Below are 17,952 nucleotides of genomic sequence, written 5' to 3'. Positions count from 1 at the left end.
CTCTTTGGAACTATATCATGGGGTGTATGGGGTTGTCAGGGAGGGGTAGTACCTCTCATGGGGGAGCAGTCGTACTCCTAGGAGTAGCTCATCCATTTTGGTCCCATGTAGTCTTCCTTGCTATTTCTGCCGACATAGCGTTGTCTACACTGACGCTTTTGTTAGTGAAACTTATGTGTTTTTTTCACACCCTTGACCAACAAAAGTTTTGCTAATAAAAGTGCTAGTGTAGACAAAGCCTTAGCAAACATTTCTATAGTTACAGAGCAAATACTTAGAAATTACCTTATAACATGGGATACAGATATTATAAGTAAGATTAATACATGCAGCATCCTACAAACATTTCATAAAGTCTAAAAACTAAACATTCTTATAAGTCTAATATGTATTTTAACAATACTAACACACAGGGGAGTCTTACTGATTTCCAGCTATGCATTTGTCAATGTTCAGAGAGGCCAAGCGGCATTGGCATGAGCTGGAACCTGATCTTCCAGCGTCACATGTATGTGTACATACATCTTATCTGGCCAATTTTTTTTAAAACACTGCCAAAGATCATAGTGCATATTGTAACAAAGGAAAATAATTATTGTACTTTGTATCTTTTTAGACAAAAAAATATTCTCCACAAATTTCATTTCTGCATGATAACATAACTAATCTATTCATTTCATCCTTTTGGTAGCCTGTTTTCAATAAATAAATATATACAATCTAACATGCTTATTTTGACATGCATCGATAGGTCATGTGTAGGGTATAGTCATAAAAGAGAGGATGTGTGTATATTTTCAACTTGAGGTGTATGCAGCTAAAGCCCTGCACTTCAAGTTGTTTAATGCATTTTTTTTCAGATTTAAATGGGCACTGCCACAGGATATCTTCTAAGAGTCATAGAGTTCAAGCCAGAAGGTGCCAACAAATGATCTAGTCCTCTTGTATATCATAGGCCACCACCACCACCCAGGACCCACCTGCTAAACCCAACAACTGAAGAAGGCTAGACTACTGAGTGCCACAGGATGAGAATAGAAGGGACTGAGGTGCAATAATGCCCAAGGCCCCTGCAATGGCAGGGAAATAATTAATTAGAGTGAGCATGATTCAGATTTTGAAATAAGGGCCATCCAAACACCGTTCTCAAAACATATCCATCATTCAAAGTGCATGTGTGTGTTCAGGTGTTTTTGTATGAGTGTGTGTGTTTGTGTGATTGTGCATGTGTCTGTGTGCATTGGTATGTGTGTGTGTGTTGGTGTATTTGTGTGTGTATGTTGGTATATTTGTCTGTGTGTGTGTGTGTGTGTGTGTGTGTGTGTGTGTGTTGGGGGTTGAATTCTGTGCACTGTTTTCTCCACGTTCATAGGGTCCAACATTCATCTGCAGGAAAAAAATAATATAAAATAAAATAATTCTTTTTCCAGTTAGAGGCTGTTTTCCTTTCTTCTCTGGTGTCTACTCTCATTAGAGGCATCAGGGACTGCACCATTCTATTGTTTTCCTTAACTGCTCTGCTGCTCCAACTTCCAGTCTCTCAGAGGTTGATGCAGCAAAATGGTTGGAATGGAATTAAGGAAATCACCATTTTGGCTTAGTTTCTAGTAAAGAGAGGGGGTTATTATTTTTTTTCCTTTTCAGACCAAGGAAATATAAAATGGAATGGGAAATAATGCACAAGCACAAACTCATTTTAGTCAAGTATAAAAACCAGGATATTTCTGGTTCGTTCTATCCCTGACTAATGCAGTAGTATAAGCAATTACAAACCTTAAACAGTCAATAAATGTGTGCAATTTATGTATAGTAGATGTTATCAACCAGTCAAGGTATGTCTGTCACTGATTTCTACTGCAGGTATAGCTGTTCTAGTATATCATTGCAGCTTAATCCCTTTCTGTAGAAGGGTTGTTATGCCTGACTGTGGCACTCTCATCCATCCCTGCTCACATAATACTACACCCTTTCCTCATACAACACTTTTTTCAGACCTTTAAAATTAGCATCACTGAAGTTTGTCCTTGAACTCCTGCACAGAAATGGAAGCTTTATATCTTTAAGGAACCCATCACACACAGGATAGGAGTCAGGACTCGCAGACTTCATGTGTGACAAGGAAGGAGATGAAGCCAATGAAGGTTCTCAAAGAAAGGGTGACATAATTACAATAATAAAAGAGTGAGATGAGACAAAAGTAGAAATTCCCCTGGCCAGCTTTGGATTTATTTAGAAAACCACAAAATGTTTACAGTATGTCTGAAAATATCCACAATCCCTACTCAGTTCACAAACCACTAGATAATAGCTCTTTTTAATGTATTTTTGTGTGCAAACAATGCAACTATAGTTGCCAAACATTATGAAACATTGACATAAAATAAGGTAGGATTGGCTCCTCTGTTGGCAATTATCTACTGTTGACAGCTAAAGTCTGTTTTGTTTGGCGGGAAAGGTGTATACCTTAGTCCCTTCACTGCTGATAGAAAATAGTTCTCATTGTTCTCTAATGTATACGAGCAAACAAAGTCAGCAGAGTTTCCCTAGTGTAAGTTACAGGAGAATCAGACGCAATATATATACATGTTTTGGCTATGGAGCCAGCTGAAAGTCTTCTCAATGATGAGAAAAAAGCCTTATATTCCAGAGCATGTGCAAATATAACATTTTTTGCGGTTTGCACCATTTTTCTCAAATTGCTTCTTTAAAATAACAATACTATTTTGACAGGTGAAAAGCAATTTCTCTTCTAAACTGGAAGAACTTCTCCTTGGAGCAAATTTGTGATATGCCCATTCTGGGTCTTTTTCATGAATGTGACAAAAGTTGCAGTCCAGTAGGAAGAGCAAAAATGTGTCTGTGACCAAAGTTGCAACTTCTCAGAAAAAAAATCAGTTTTCAAAATGAAACTAGGAGTTTCTCATGAGAGTAATGTTGTAAGCATCTATTGGTGGAACATCTCATATAAATCAGAATTCAAGCTGGGCAGACAACTCATATAAGGAAAAGATTTTTTGACTAAATTCAGCCTTTTTCTGTTCATGAGAACAATTTTTATTTATGTGTTAATAATTTGTTTCTTGGAGCTTTTGGCCAAAAACATATATGAAAAGTTTCAGCTGATTGATTATTTTTGAAACACTTTTGTTCATTATTATTTATTGTTGCCATTATATTACTTATGACTGGTCACTTTGGACCAGATTTTTAAGTGTACTTAGGTTGTTAAAGATACAGGCAGGCATGTAGTTGGAGTTAAGAGCCTAGGTGCTTTTGAAAATCTCACGAGGTGCCTACCCTCCTCTTTAGGAAAAGAAATGCCTTCTAAAATCTGCCCCTTGGTGCTCAGTCTCTTACCCTTTATGCACAATGGGTATTGTCTTTGGATTCTCTGTAATATTAACTCCTCTCCTACAAAATTTCAAAATTGAGAAATTAGAGTCCTAAAAATATGGCAACCAACAGACTCAATCAGGAGTTAAAATATATTTTGTTCTTACATATTCCATTTCCATAAAGTGAGAATATATTATGGTTTACTAATAGCTATCAAGTTTAGGCTCCAGATTAGGCTCATAACACTGGATCACATCTTGATTTGCGAAGGGGTCAAGACACAAAATGAGGGAATAATCAAATCTGGGGATTGGGGTCTGGTCTATTGTTAATCTTGACAATACAAGACCAGGAAAATGGTGTCTTTCCATGTAGTATCAATTGTATCAAGGTAAAAATTGTTACAAGGTAAACTTTGTGCCAGCTGTTAATGGTCCAATAGTGCCTTTTGTCAAGTTTCTTACCACACCATGAAAAAATATTAACTCTTTATTCAGCAGTCTTGGGTGTTAAAATTGGATGTTATTTACATGAAGGCTTTGAACATGAATCTGAAGTCCACAGATCAGCATTTGTAGTAACAGTTTTTAAAAAGGACAGGCCTTTAAATTGATTAAACTGCTAGAATCTACGGAGTAATTTTTTCCCCCTTTTTAAAGAGCAAATCTCAGATCCATACAACCTGTAGGGCTGTATACATGTTAAAACAGGATGCTTAGCCTATACTTCACTTGCCCCTGGGAAAAGTGATGCTGGGTTCAATATAAATTGGAAAACTATAAGAGCTGGAATTGTTGTGGCAGTGACATAGAGGTGCTCATATGCTACAAGGTATAAAAGTCTTCTTTGGGAAAGCAGTGTGCAGCCAGGCCTAGACCTTATATTCAAGAAAAATTCATGAGAGTCACTTCAGTTGAAAAAAACATGTCCATACATTTCTAGTGGGCAAACTGTTCAAAGAAGAATGAAGGTATTCAAGAGAAATGGGATCTCCTCAGGAAACCCAAATTATTGCTTCCTATGGCTCTTATTGTGTTTGTCATTTTGAAACTTTCACATCATTATGCAAATGCTTTCAAAATACAGTACATTTAGGTACAAAAAACAATTTAGCTAACTATCTGGGCTTGTCCACTGCGACTAATCTTTGCCCCCAGCCCATCTTTGGATGTAATGATTAAACACTTGTTCTTGGAAGGCATGACAGGAATTTGGGGATTTTGGCCACATAATTACTGTACAAATTCCTTCTAGGGCACAAATAAAGATCTTTCTCTCTCTCTTGCTCTCATTCACATGCGCTTGCACACACACACACACACACACACACACACACTTACTTTTCTGAAATAAAAAAATAAGATTCTGCCACGGATTCACTGAAACTGGCACCAGGATATAAAATTCATACCTTGTGCCAGCCTGCCTACTTACATAGATAGGGTACTCACTCTGACCTAAGGAACTTCCTGCCCTCTTGTGGGGTTTCTTTCAGAAGAGAACAGCTGGAAAACTTGCTAGATGCTCTCGTGTTGGACTCTGCTGAAGAGATGTGCTGAATTAGCATATTCCTTGGTTCCCTTAACAACAACCTGTTGTAATAATTGGGCCTACAAATTTACCCTAACTGAGTTTAACTGTGAGAAGTGAGTGAAAGTTCAGAAAGTGTCAAACTAACCTAAATAGCCTATAATAATACATGCTGATGGGAAAAAGTTGTGAAAGGGAGACAGAAAAACAGCATTAGTTCAAACCAAAAGGCCAACTGATATAATGCAAGGATTGTGCTCAGATCATGACTGATGAACAAGAGAAGTGTGGAACTGGAAATCAATGGACCGGTGTGTCATAAATTAGGTCTAATTCATGAACAAAATAATGGTGGGATGGGCTATTTTGCTCATCAATCCCTCTTTTCGTCTTAAAAGAAAAGACTTTGCGGCGAAGATGAATAAGTTGTGGGCTAAAAACTGCTGCAGAAAGCTTCATCCTCAGAGCTGCCCATCATCTTCTGGGACCTACCATAACACTGTTGGGTCTTCGTTGTCCTGGTCCTGAGAGATCTCCTGACCAGACCGGGCCAGAGAGAGGGAGCCAGATGACACTGATATCTGCACCAGCTTCAGCTGCATCCACCTCTACATCCATACTCCACCTGGGACATTAGACTTTGTCAAAAACACCCCTGGTTACAAACACCGTCCTTTACCCTGACCCCCTTAGTTATTTCCTTTCTTGTCTCTCTTGTTTTGTTTTCTGTTTAATAGGAGTCTATCTTAGCCAGCCAAGACTGTGTATTTTTCAGTAACTGCTCTAAGCGTGTGACCAGAAAGATGTAGCTAAAAGCAGTGCCCTAAACAGCTTGATGCTGGTACAAGTAACCAGGTCTCTGAGTGGCTGCTAAGAGACCATGCTGTGCCAGTGTTTTTCCAGCAGTAAAGGTGAGAGTGAGAATCAACCCCAGAGATAGAAGCTGCATTTTTCATCTTTGCTTTTTTCTCTTCTCTCTTGTGTGTGTTTGTCTTGTTTTGTCTTTTAGGTAGAGGGATTGGACTTTAACAAACAGCAGCAACAACAACAGCTCCACCCCATCTCTACTAACGTCTCTTTTCCACAAAAAGATCAGTTATTGCAATCTTTAATACTATCGTAAAGACTGGCAAAGAAGGGGTTTTGCATCTAAAATCTCTCTGCGGCTGAAGGGAAAGGGAAGTTGTTAAAATGAAAGCCTAACTTAATGCTTTGCATTTCATATGTTTTAACCTCTCCCCCCTTCTTTATTTTTGTATCCGTATAAAAAGATTTTAAATGGTGTGTTTTCCATGGCACTAAGCAGGCTGAGGTCTCTGTGTACAACCTCCATACCTTGTTTAAAACTGCTTAATGTTGGACAGTGATAGGGTCATGTTAACAACTTTAACTCTTTGGGCTCATTTGTTCCAACAAAATTAATACAACAGCCTCCTTCCTAGCCAGTCTTTATTAGCCTGCTCTGGTCCTGTATGAATCCTGTAGCAGTGGGGAGGTAATGGCTTCTTTGTACCGGCACAACTGAGATGCAGTAATAGCAACAAATTACACAAGTGCAAGGCAGAAAAACAATATGTGTAAAATTAAAATTCATTCACATTCTTATTCCAAGGAGTGCACTAAGAGAGAGTGAGAGAGAGCGAGAGAGATGCTAGTTGAAAAATGGGATGAAATTTCATAAAACATTTTTCAAAAATACTCTCCTGTTTTTAATTTTTTTTTATTTTAAAAATTTTCAAGCAGCCCAAAAGGAAATTAATGTTTTTCAAAGAACATCTCTAGGGCAAGGTCTACTGTGACCAGATTTACAAATGGCAAATTGCAATGCATTGAATCAGTCTCAAACCTTCAATCAAATTCAATATAAACAATTTCTCTATATCTGAATTCATGTTGAGTGTCTCACAACAGATTTCGCTACTCAAAAGATACTGTATAAAGCAGTGGTGGGCAACCTGTGGTCCACAGGCCACACATGGGCTGCAGGTTGCCCACCGCTGGTATAAAGCATTATCTATTTTACCCTGCTGATGAGCCAGAGCACCACATGATATGGACAAACATGCACAATCAGACCAGACAGGCATGAAAATTACAGGGGTTGACTTTGCAGAATTTCTTGTAAAGCATTCCCTCAAGGGGGAAGGGTTTGGTGGGCCACAGAGTTTGTAAGAGGCAAGGCCTCCCAAGCCTGTACATCTAGGGATCCCATGGGAAAGGGTCCCCTAAGATCCACAGAATCAGGAGCCATCTGCATGGTTGGCTGCCTCTTCTTAAAGCTTCACTGGCCCTCCTGCCCCCTGCAGCTGTGTACGAACCCTTGCAGAACAGACCCAGAGGGAGTTAATGCAACTCTAAAATTGATTTTTGCACTGCAATCCAGTTGAACTGCAGGGGCTGATGCCATACAAAACAGATTGTCCCATTATTCACCCCTTGTGCCCCGGTTACTTTGTCAGAGTCCCATATGCACAGAGATACAAAAGAATCCATACGGACATGATGTCATTGGGTTCCTCTCCTCCTTCCGGGCCCCAAAGAGGAATTATTCTAGAATTGACTCCACTCTGCACACATAAATGGAGGGGATAATTCAGGCCTATCTATTACTGGGTTCAGTTACACTGTGCTATCTGCTGATGTTATTTTGGCTTATTTACTTTTTACTTACCTGCTGCTGCTCCTAAAAAATTAAATAAATAAGAAGTTCAGAAATGAAGGCAGGTCATTATTACAATAGTTCTGATTTAGAGACAGTTTGATGCAAAACTTCTATACTAGGTGGAAAAGCTTCCATCACAAAGCTATTTTCAGTAAGCGAGCAATAGGACATCAAGAGTATTGCCATAAGAGGGCCACATTGGCAGAGGATCCATCAGTAGGCATTTATGTGTTAAGAGTGCTTTTGAAATCAGGAAGATATGCCCAACAAGAGCAAGTACTGTTTGTCTAAAATCCGTAATGGTCTCTTCCTTAAATGGTACCATTGATGTAAAGGAGGATAATTTAAAGGGTTTCTTGTGAGAGAAAAAAATCCCAAGTTGACCTGAGAAGAACTGAGCAATTGCAAATAAATGTTGCAATTACTAAATGAATAACCAGAAATTCTTTCAGTTGAGATGAACAAACACAGCTCAGGCTAACTTTGGGAACAGTAATTGTGGAAAGATAAAATATTGTCTTGAAATAAATCTCAGAGGACTGTAATATATCAGCAGGTGGCAGCATTGTCAAAGCCCTAACAGCATTAGCTGGGTGACAGAGACTCATCATTTCCACTGGAAGTTTTATATATGGAGAGTTCGTCGACCTTTCATAAATTTATTGTCACCCTTGTTGAGTGACATTAGGTGCAAGTAGCCTGTTCCTCCCTCATTGTTTGTCTGTGACTGGGTCTAGTAATTAGAGATTTCCAACTCTCTGAGCTGACTTGCTTGAATTATTTGTTCCACTCATTGTTTTTGCTACGTGACACAACCTAAATTCTTTAGCTTGTATACACTGGCTGGTTCTCAGCCCCACACAGAGAAGAACCTGGTTATAGTTCATTACCAAAACTGTGAAGCTGAGAGGAAGTGGACTGTAGTGAAGGAAGTTTGGACTTGTTTATGTAAAGTGCCCTGTATAGGTGTAAATTTACTCACTGAAAATTAGTGTTAAAATGCTGTTGTTTAAACCTATAATTCTCTGCAGAACTCTTAATCAAGCACTTTACTGGGCTTTCTAAAATCAGCTGACACGAAGTATTTTGTTTATGTTAATCTTAACTCTGTTTGTATGACATGCTGCACATGGACATCGGGATTTGTCCCAGCTACTTTAGTTTAAATCTAGATACTAATAAGGGGAGAACAGCCTTGACCTAGAACTTTTAATAAGAAAGCTAGCACTGCTTCTAAATGGAAATTTAAAAAACAATCACCTTTCCTTATTCCCAAAAATGAAATGTACAGTCTGGACTGGATACTGAGTCCCAAAAAATCTCGGCTAATGAATCCACAGTAAAGTTAATTTATCTTCAACTATAACCCAACTGACCTTTGATTTTCTTTTCACCTCCAACATACTGGTAATGTGATAGTATTTTCCCCCCTCTTGTTATTGTTTTTAGTCTAACTGCTAATGTACACACAAAATTATTCTAGTCCTAATTAAACATTTTCAAGCTGTCTCACCAAGCCAGTCATGTGCACACACATTCCCACACACATTTCTCACAGTAAATTAGTAACAATTGTTCATATGGTTAATAGTTCAGAGGAAGAAGTTCTCCCATTAGAGGTGTATTGTATTGCCATAATGTAGGCCTAAAATTGACACTACATAGTTGTGTATGCAAGTTCTGCTTAAAATGATGCCAGAGTGAAGCACCAGGATTCATTAAATTGAGCAGAGTTTCTCATTAAATTTGTAGATTGACAGTCAGAACAGGCTGTCATTTGTTTTTTTCAGCTGTTTTTTCATACAGTCAATGCTCTATTTAGAGTGAAAATTTACCACATGATGGTTGGGAGGTGGATACCTTGTGGAAAAACAAGTAAGAAAATATTGTGCTTTATTATTTTACTGGAAAGGGGATAAAACTATTGGGAGCTTTATAGGCTTTGGGTTCCTGATCCATGTTTCCCCCCCCCCTTCCTTGCAGCCTAATTTAGTCCCAAAACAATATGTGTTGTTTGGCTTGCAATATGCAGTGTATACACATACATTTGTCTTTTAAAGAGAATCTAGTTAGTCCTAGCCCCTTTTTTAATATCTCCACTGCAGAGATGTTAGCAAGTATATTTCATTTTAACTGTGCTCTATAAATCTTTCATGGAAAATTCCAATTAATATGGCTGTGCTGAAAGCTGGGCCAAAAATTAACTGATCTTTCTTGCACTGCAAAATGGCCTGATGTCTATAAGAATGGAACAAACTCAATACAAAAATGCTGTTTCTGCTCAAGGAGCTGGAGTCCTCCACAGGTGATACAGTTTTGCATCTTAACATAAAAATCTATATAAGACTGAACCTTCTGGTATTAACAGATAACACAAGAATACTCTACCCTATGGCAATCTGCAATGATGCAAGATATCAATGCCTTGAGACTCTCAAAAGAATTTTTCCTTCCATAAACATGGAAGCCCAAACACTGATGAGCAGAACTTTTGGAAGACACTCTCACCATGAAACAGCCTTCCGGGGAAGGCTGCCTCTATGATGAGAAATTATTTATGGGGGACATTCATGAGATGAACTCCTGAAGGGACATCTTTCTGAAATATAGGAAAATCTTCAGAGAATATTATCCCTTTGTTAAGGATCTCAAAATGCTAAGTCTTTGGAACCATGTCTGAACAGGAGCATAACCTCAGGAGTAAAAGCCTTTAAAAGGGACCCATCCCTTCTCTATGCTACAGTGTACAACTGTTTAAAAGAAGACAGTCATGTCTACTACCCATGCTAATTGAAATCTGCCATAGCTTGATAATTCCAATGTTTTCATTCCTGTCCTGCACGAGGCCAGGAGGAGTAAGTGCAATGTTTGGCTTTGTTTACATTTCACATGCTTTTGGATCAGAGATATTACTACAAACCAGATTCACCAGAGTGACACCAAGGCACTGTCCACACTCCAAGTGAAGTTCCACAAGCCTCCTTCCTTCCATGTTTGGAACAGTAACCCTTGCACTTGAAGCAGTGTAAGAGCTGCAAATGTAGGTGCCATTCTTAAGAGTTGCTCAGATACCAAGATGATGGGCATTGTATAAAAACCTTCAAGAGACAGCTGGATTAGACAGTCTAAAGGGGAGGATGAAGGCTGCTTGCATTCTTCCCACACTGGGCACCTATACATGAATAGGACAGTCTACTTAGTTTCTACTAGAACTTCACAGCCTTTACATATTTATACTATAATTTCCCATGGTAATTTTCAATGCTTCTTTTTCAAGGGAGTATGGGATCTCTGCAGTGGACAAAATGTATCCCTCTATATTCCCAAGCACTGTATCCAAAAACTACACCCAAATGGAGGAAAGGATACAGCAAAGGAAGTGGATTGAAATCATGGTCTTTTATTAAAGTATCAAATACATTTTTCCAGTCAGTTAGAATATACACAAACTCTTTTCACTTTATAATTTAACCTCCACGCAAAAAACAGCAAGCCTCCCCCAAACAAACACCAACCTCCTCACTTCTCCAAAACCAAGCAACCCCCGACACACAACCCCCCTCTTTCTAAATGTTTCACCTTCAAAACAAGCCATGTTAAAAACAAATAATTCAGCTATAAAAAGATGCAATATCCATAAAAACAGCTATGTTATAAAAGGAATAGTCAGTTCTGTGCATAAGTGAAACAAGACACAATTTGGGCTAATAAATTATCTCAGGAGAAAGTTAACCTTAATACGTGTTTTGAAAAGGGGTATAAAAATGTAAGCTGTTACATTCATATAGTTAATTTTCTCTCATCCAAAGATGTACATATACACAAAATATAATGGAAATTATACCCACATGTATCTGTTATGTTATTCTTCAGGAAAAATGAATTTTCATGTTTTTTAACATATAAAATCATGGTTTTTTGGATGACAAAGCTAACAATGTGTTAAAAATGTGATGATCTATTTGAAACTGAGAGAAAAAAGATGATGTGCGGAATTTCTAATAAAAATACAACTCTCACGGATTGTGTTTTGCATTGGTAATATACTGGTGTAATGCTTAGGTGGATTGTGAGTGAGAAATGCTTGTGCCCATAGAGAATTGAACTATTGGTGAGTTCACTGGGATCTTTGCTTGACTAGTAACTGCAGAATTTAGCCATTATCTTTAATGGAAATCATTGTATTTCCACTTAACTCTGCAGTAGCTGGATCCAAGCCCAGTTGAAAAAGGAGGAGGGTTGGTACGAGACTGGCAGCTGGCTATAAAACTTTGCCAAAGAAACCCATGAAATGAGTTCTTTACATGCCCTATATGAAAACTAGGGCGTTCTATGGAAGAAGGACTCGAAAAGCCGACCTTATATAGATGAGACTAAGGCTGGAAGATGAAAATTGTGTTTCCTCTCAAGTTTTTCCACAACATCCAGGAACGGTGTCAGAGGTCATTGGGCTATTTTAAACTTTTGCCTTTACTTAAGAAACTGAATTGGTAACCCTCAATCAGATTCAAATTCAGCTTTAAGAGCAGTTAAGGAAACCAAGCTGCTTGTAAAATTCAGCAGTTTAGCTGAAGGAGGAAAACAGATGTGGCTAGATAGATATTTTTGCACCTAAATCTTGTTAGATTTACTTTTAAATGACAGAGAAAAAGGGTTTTCACTCTCTCTCATCTTCAGCTTCGTATATAACCACTGACACTCCAATTCATATAACAGAAATATCAGTTTTACGTTATGGTGATAAACCACTAGCCATGAACAATTGAGAGTTGGTGCTTGACTGTCACATTGTTAAAAGACCCAATCAGCCAATTAGAGTATGGCTTTATACAATCAGTATCCAGTTAGTTTTAATAAGGTTAGTTACCCTAGTCTGAGCCGTCTTCGGTTAATTAGAAAGGGAGAAATCTTGGCCCCATTGAAGTCAATGGGAGTCAATGCCGTTGACTTCAGTGGAGCCAGGATTTTACCCAAAAGGAATTTATATGGCTTAAATGCATTAGTAGCTTAGTGAAATAATGCTGTAGCCCTTAAATTCAAAGATGGTCACCTATCTTTATACTAGGATTTCTGTGCAGGCAACATTTAGGAAAAAGAAGAGGAAGATGTAGTTTACAGTGCAGAGAAGTTTGTAAAATGATAAGTAGTAAACTGGAACAAATATTTATAATAAAATAAAACACACTTGTACACAGAAAATGTGAGTTTTTCATATAATATTTACTTATAAAAACGGTAACTATCCTCCTAACCTTGGTATTATCCTGAGAAAAATGAAAAGCAATCTCTTATATTGCATCACCATCACAATCATATCTGAATGCCTCTCAATTATTTATCCTCATAACCCCCCCCCCCCCCCCCCCCACACACACACATACCCCAGTGTAGTAAAAAAGTATTATTAATCCTGGTTTGCAAATGGGGAACTGAGGTACATTTTTAAAGGTATTTGGATGCCTAAAGATACATATAGGTGCCTTGACCTTCCTCCCATCTGCCCAAGCTAGTTAATTACACAGACAGATAAGATGTCATGCAATCTGAAGATCAATATATCTTTCAGCAATATTGCTTCTTTATATGAAATCACAGATTGCTCTTTCCCTCACTGGGAAGAATTATATAATGGTTAAAGCTAGTTGAAAAATGTTAATTTTGGTTTTAACATTTTTTGAAAAATGTCTTTTAAAAATAGATTTTTTTGTGAAAAAATCCATTTTTGTCAGCATGTTCTGTGGTTTTGATGAAAACACAAAAACAATTATTTTATTTTTGCAATTGAAAATCAATGTTTGTGTTTTGTTTTCAGCATCTGAAATTTTAAAATGGTTGTTAAAAACTGGAAAAATGTGAAATTTTTTGGCAAGAAGAAAAATCATTCCTCAATCCATTCTAGAAATAATTCTTTCCAAGTAAACAAAGCGGAAAAGACATTGGACAATGCTGATACTCTAGTTAAAGATTAAAAAAAAGGGGGAAGTACAAGTCCAAAGTGAATGGGATTTATGCTCCTAAATCCCTTACATGCTTTTCAAGATCTTCCCTTAATGCTTTTTCTAATTCTTTACAGTTCTTACTATGTTTTCACTGGAATCTTAAAAAAAAATACATCATGGAAGACATTCCCAGCATTTTAGTACATGATCTGAAATAATTTTATTCCCGCCAAATTTCTCTTAAGTTAGTTCTATCACAGTTTCTATGTCAAGTGAACAATTCGGAAATATAGCTTGCAAATATGGACAGAAATGTGTTGGTACTAATCTACTCTGGCACATTAGTGTTCCAGTTAATTAGAGATTAGAGAGTCAGGTACAGTATAATTGAAGTCTGGAAGTGACATATATAAGTTGCTTTTCCAAGACTGTAACCACATACAGTTCAAGTGTGTGTATGGTTTTGTTTCTTTCAGTAGTTGTCCTACACTGGTCACTATTTAAAAAGCCAACATTTGCAGTCAGCATATGACAGAATTTGAGATACTTCAATTGGATACTCAGCTATAATACTATAATACTCAACTACCAAAGTGTCTAAGTGCTGACTCCGAAATGGTGGCAACTGTGTGTTACCTCGTTTAGGAGATGATGTTTTCCATTGTAGATTAAAAGAAAAATAAGTCAGCTTAAAATGTAAATATTGTATATATTTTTAAATAGCTATGCACCATTTACCCTGTACATTATTTACCTTGATGAGATTGCAGGGGGTACGTTAGCACAGAAATTGGGCCTGTCTCCTGATATAAAAGCTGGGTCTTCATGTGGTTTTTGCGCATTGATCTACAGATGACTTGAAGGGTAATAGACAGCTTGGTGATTCACATTAAAAGGCAGAGTTTATTTATTGTTTTACATAGCATTCTTTTTTTTTAAATTATTTTATTAAAAAAAAATTGGACCTGTGGTTATAAAAAGTAGAACCAAATTCCAATTTCAATGCACCAGAAATTCATAGACTGTCACTGAAACCAACAGAACCTCTGCAAGAAAGTTGGCAAAGATTGTGTCCACATGCAAAATCTGTGAGTGAACAGAATCTGCTGGAGTTGTGCCTGACAGATCAGTAGTCTTGAGCTTGTCCTGTGATTGGCTGAAAGCCACAAAAAAAAGAGGCACAGCTCCAACAGGTTGGACACTTGATCAATATCCATTTCCCTCCAAAGCTGAGGCCACTAGTTCCAGTCGAGGTGCTAACCTCATGCCTCCCATCTCTGCCAGAGGCAGGCTCTATAACAAAGGGGCCCTGTGAAATGCTGCTCACTGGTTTACTCCAGTACTTAGCAGGAATAAAGTACTGTGCCCTCAAAAGTATCAGAGCTGGTACATTATTTTGGGGGGTCAGCATACACAGGTCTGATGTCACATATCTGGTAACTTCTGTTGCTACCATGCTCCCTTAATGTGTTACATGGCCAGAAACATAATATTTGATGATATAACAATCTCTGTTTTATGGCCTGCCAGCATTGCCAAATTGGTACTGTGTCCAAGACGTGTGACCTGCAAAGGTCGGTAATAAAAGGCTTACTCTTCTAAGTTTTTTTTTATGCCTTAGCACATGGAAACAGCATATCTCAGAATTTGGCCCCTAAACTGATCTGATTACCGTTAGCAAGTAAATGATCCCAGGATGATATTTCTCGATGCAATCTAAAGCTTACTTGGTGATAAATCAAATCAGGAAGGGCCATATAGTTCATGGAGGTTCATAGCAAAGCTAATGTGGCATTTGCTTCACTTATATTTAGTGAGATATTTATTTTCTGTCTCGGCATCTTCCTCTTTTCCCCTACTGCACTGGCACAATCAGTGGATGCATTACTCATAGAAGGTGCTTGCATGTAGGTATGCCAAGAGCGATCCAGGCTTTCTGCAACTCACATTTTTATAAATATTACACCTCTCCAAGTTGCCCCCTTTTCTATTTGAAAATCCAAACTCTCTTCCATTGTCATTTCAATTCAGACTTTTCATGAAGATCTAAGGATTCTCTTGAGCTTTGGGACATGGGTGTGGTTTGGGGGGTGGAATGGGGGGTGGGGGTGGGGGATGATGTGTGTGAGGCATTACTGATGATTACTTACTCACTTTTTGCCTTTCATGGGATCTCTCTTCTATATTCAGTCCAGAGATAGGAGGTTTCATCACATCCATCTGAAGAGAAGAATTTTGTTTGAGAGGATAAAATAATAGTTCTCTTCAGGATTCTGCCTGCTTTAATTAAAATGAGGAAAAGAGACCCCCCACAGCGGAAAAAACAATTTTTTTCATAAAACAGGGCAAGAATATCTTTCCCTTACTGATGCAGGCTATGTGTGTAGTGCATATACACCTATTTCTTATTATTGAAGAATTTCTACAAGGTACCTGAATGATTGTCTCCAAGGCAATTTTATCTTACAGGATTGAAATACTATATGGCTTCTCTGAGGGAAAATTAATCTACAATTTTCTGTATAGAGTAGCATGGGATCAAGTAAGCAGTGCTTTAATATCTCCTCTAAAGGACATACTATAAAAATAATAGTGACATATTTTTTACTTGTTTTGGGAACACACTTTTTCATTCCATATGTAACTGAATAATTTATTGGAAATTACACATTTGCTTTATTCATTAGGGCTTGTAAAAATAACTGAATTACTTCTAGCCTATTCTAGTTTTATGGAAAATGAAGAATGACTTGATTTAGATATTATTAACTAAATCAAGTGATTCTTTATGAAGCATTTATTTCCATACTGCCAGGAGTTTCAGCTGCAAATAAAACCGTTGGACCAGGATAGAGATTAGTTCAATGAAAGCACAGTGCTTCCCATTCTCACTTTATAACATGCATCTTATTAGACCTTGCAAAATCTGTGACTCCCAAGAACAGACAGAGAAAGAGACCAAGAGAGAGAAAGAAAGAGCTTTGCTTCCTCAGCTATGAGTGCAGCAGGCCAGGGCCAGGACACAATAATGTAAAGATGATGTGCATACAAATTAAACAGGCAGGACATCTCCTATAGGTTTAGTAACAGTTTCCTCCATCGCTCTTTCACTTATACTAATGAATGTGCTACAGTGTGTAGACTTATGGATACACTTTGGCATGCACACACATAACAATGTTGGTTAGCAAACCAGTAGATAGTACTTAAACGTTAGAGGAAATAGCACAGGTTGGAATCAGCTAAAGAGTTGCAAAGAATGCGTAAAACAAATAGAGCCTGATTTTTGTTAACACCAAGGTCTATTTACAAAGGCGTAAAGTGGGCATAAATTATGGAGCAGTGTAAAGCAGCCTTAGTATAAATGAGAATCAGGCCCTTAAAGTCTTATGGCAAACAATGTACTTACAAATCTTTTATCTTGTCTATATTTTTTTGTACTAAATTATTTCATTTGGGCCTGTAGTTGCTTGCAGTTTCAAAAGAATAGCTTTTTTTTTTTCAATATTGGCTCACTGTGTGCTTAGAGAAGAGAAAAGAGATTGATATAGATAGAAAGGTTACAGTTACAAATGTCTAAAAAAGTCAGTCTCAGGCAGAGGTAAAATGTTTGGATTCACACTTTGCAGTAAGTGCTCAGATCAGAATTCCTATTTCAAACAATATTCCTTTTGGGGGAAGATGGAACTGTATCATTTAACTAATTTTTATTGTTATAACTATAAAACTAATTAACTGTAGACAGTCACTGTTCAGGTGCTGATCTGACGCATTGAGCTGGAGAAAGCTGGGAAATGATGGGTGCATAGGAGATAGAGAATTGGGCATCATCCATGTTCTGCTGCCCTTCCGCCTGTATTTTCTAACCTGCTGTCCCAGTAGCTTTGTATAGAAGTTGAATACTGTAAGTGACATATTTGAGCCTTGTGGGATCCTGCAAGTGTAGGCTTTGAAGGTCAAGGAACAGTTGCCCTTAATAGCCATTTGAGTATGATAAGAAAGACAGGACTTGAGCCATTTCATGAAACTTTCACTCACCTCTGCAGCTTCTTGGAAGCAGGACAGAAGTATTTGGTAATCAACTTTATCAAATGCCACAGAGATGAGCAACAAGTACTGGTCTCTATTACATGTTTTGGCCTGGCAATTGAATCAGTCTGCCTGCACAAGTCCTATCTTATTTTTTCCAAGGGCTACATGAATAATATTACACAATAACTGTGTTCTGCAATCTTTTAATTACATCATAAAATCTCTTGTTCAGTGCAAGAAAATACTTTATGATGCAATCATCAAAGGAAACAGAATATTAAATGGAAAATAATTAGGCATATCATTTTATTTAAACAGTGCTGTGAGAGCAAAAAACAGATTCTGCTTAGCAAAGATTGCACTGTATGAAACTAGCATTGAGTTTCCATATATCAAGCTCCTCATCTCTTTTTTTAAGATTTTGGGACTCCAGAATGATCCTGTCCCAGTTTT

This window comes from Emys orbicularis, chromosome 2 (assembly GCF_028017835.1).
Source record: "Emys orbicularis isolate rEmyOrb1 chromosome 2, rEmyOrb1.hap1, whole genome shotgun sequence".
Lineage (NCBI taxonomy): Eukaryota > Metazoa > Chordata > Testudines > Emydidae > Emys > Emys orbicularis.
This window is presented reverse-complemented; position numbering follows the sequence as displayed.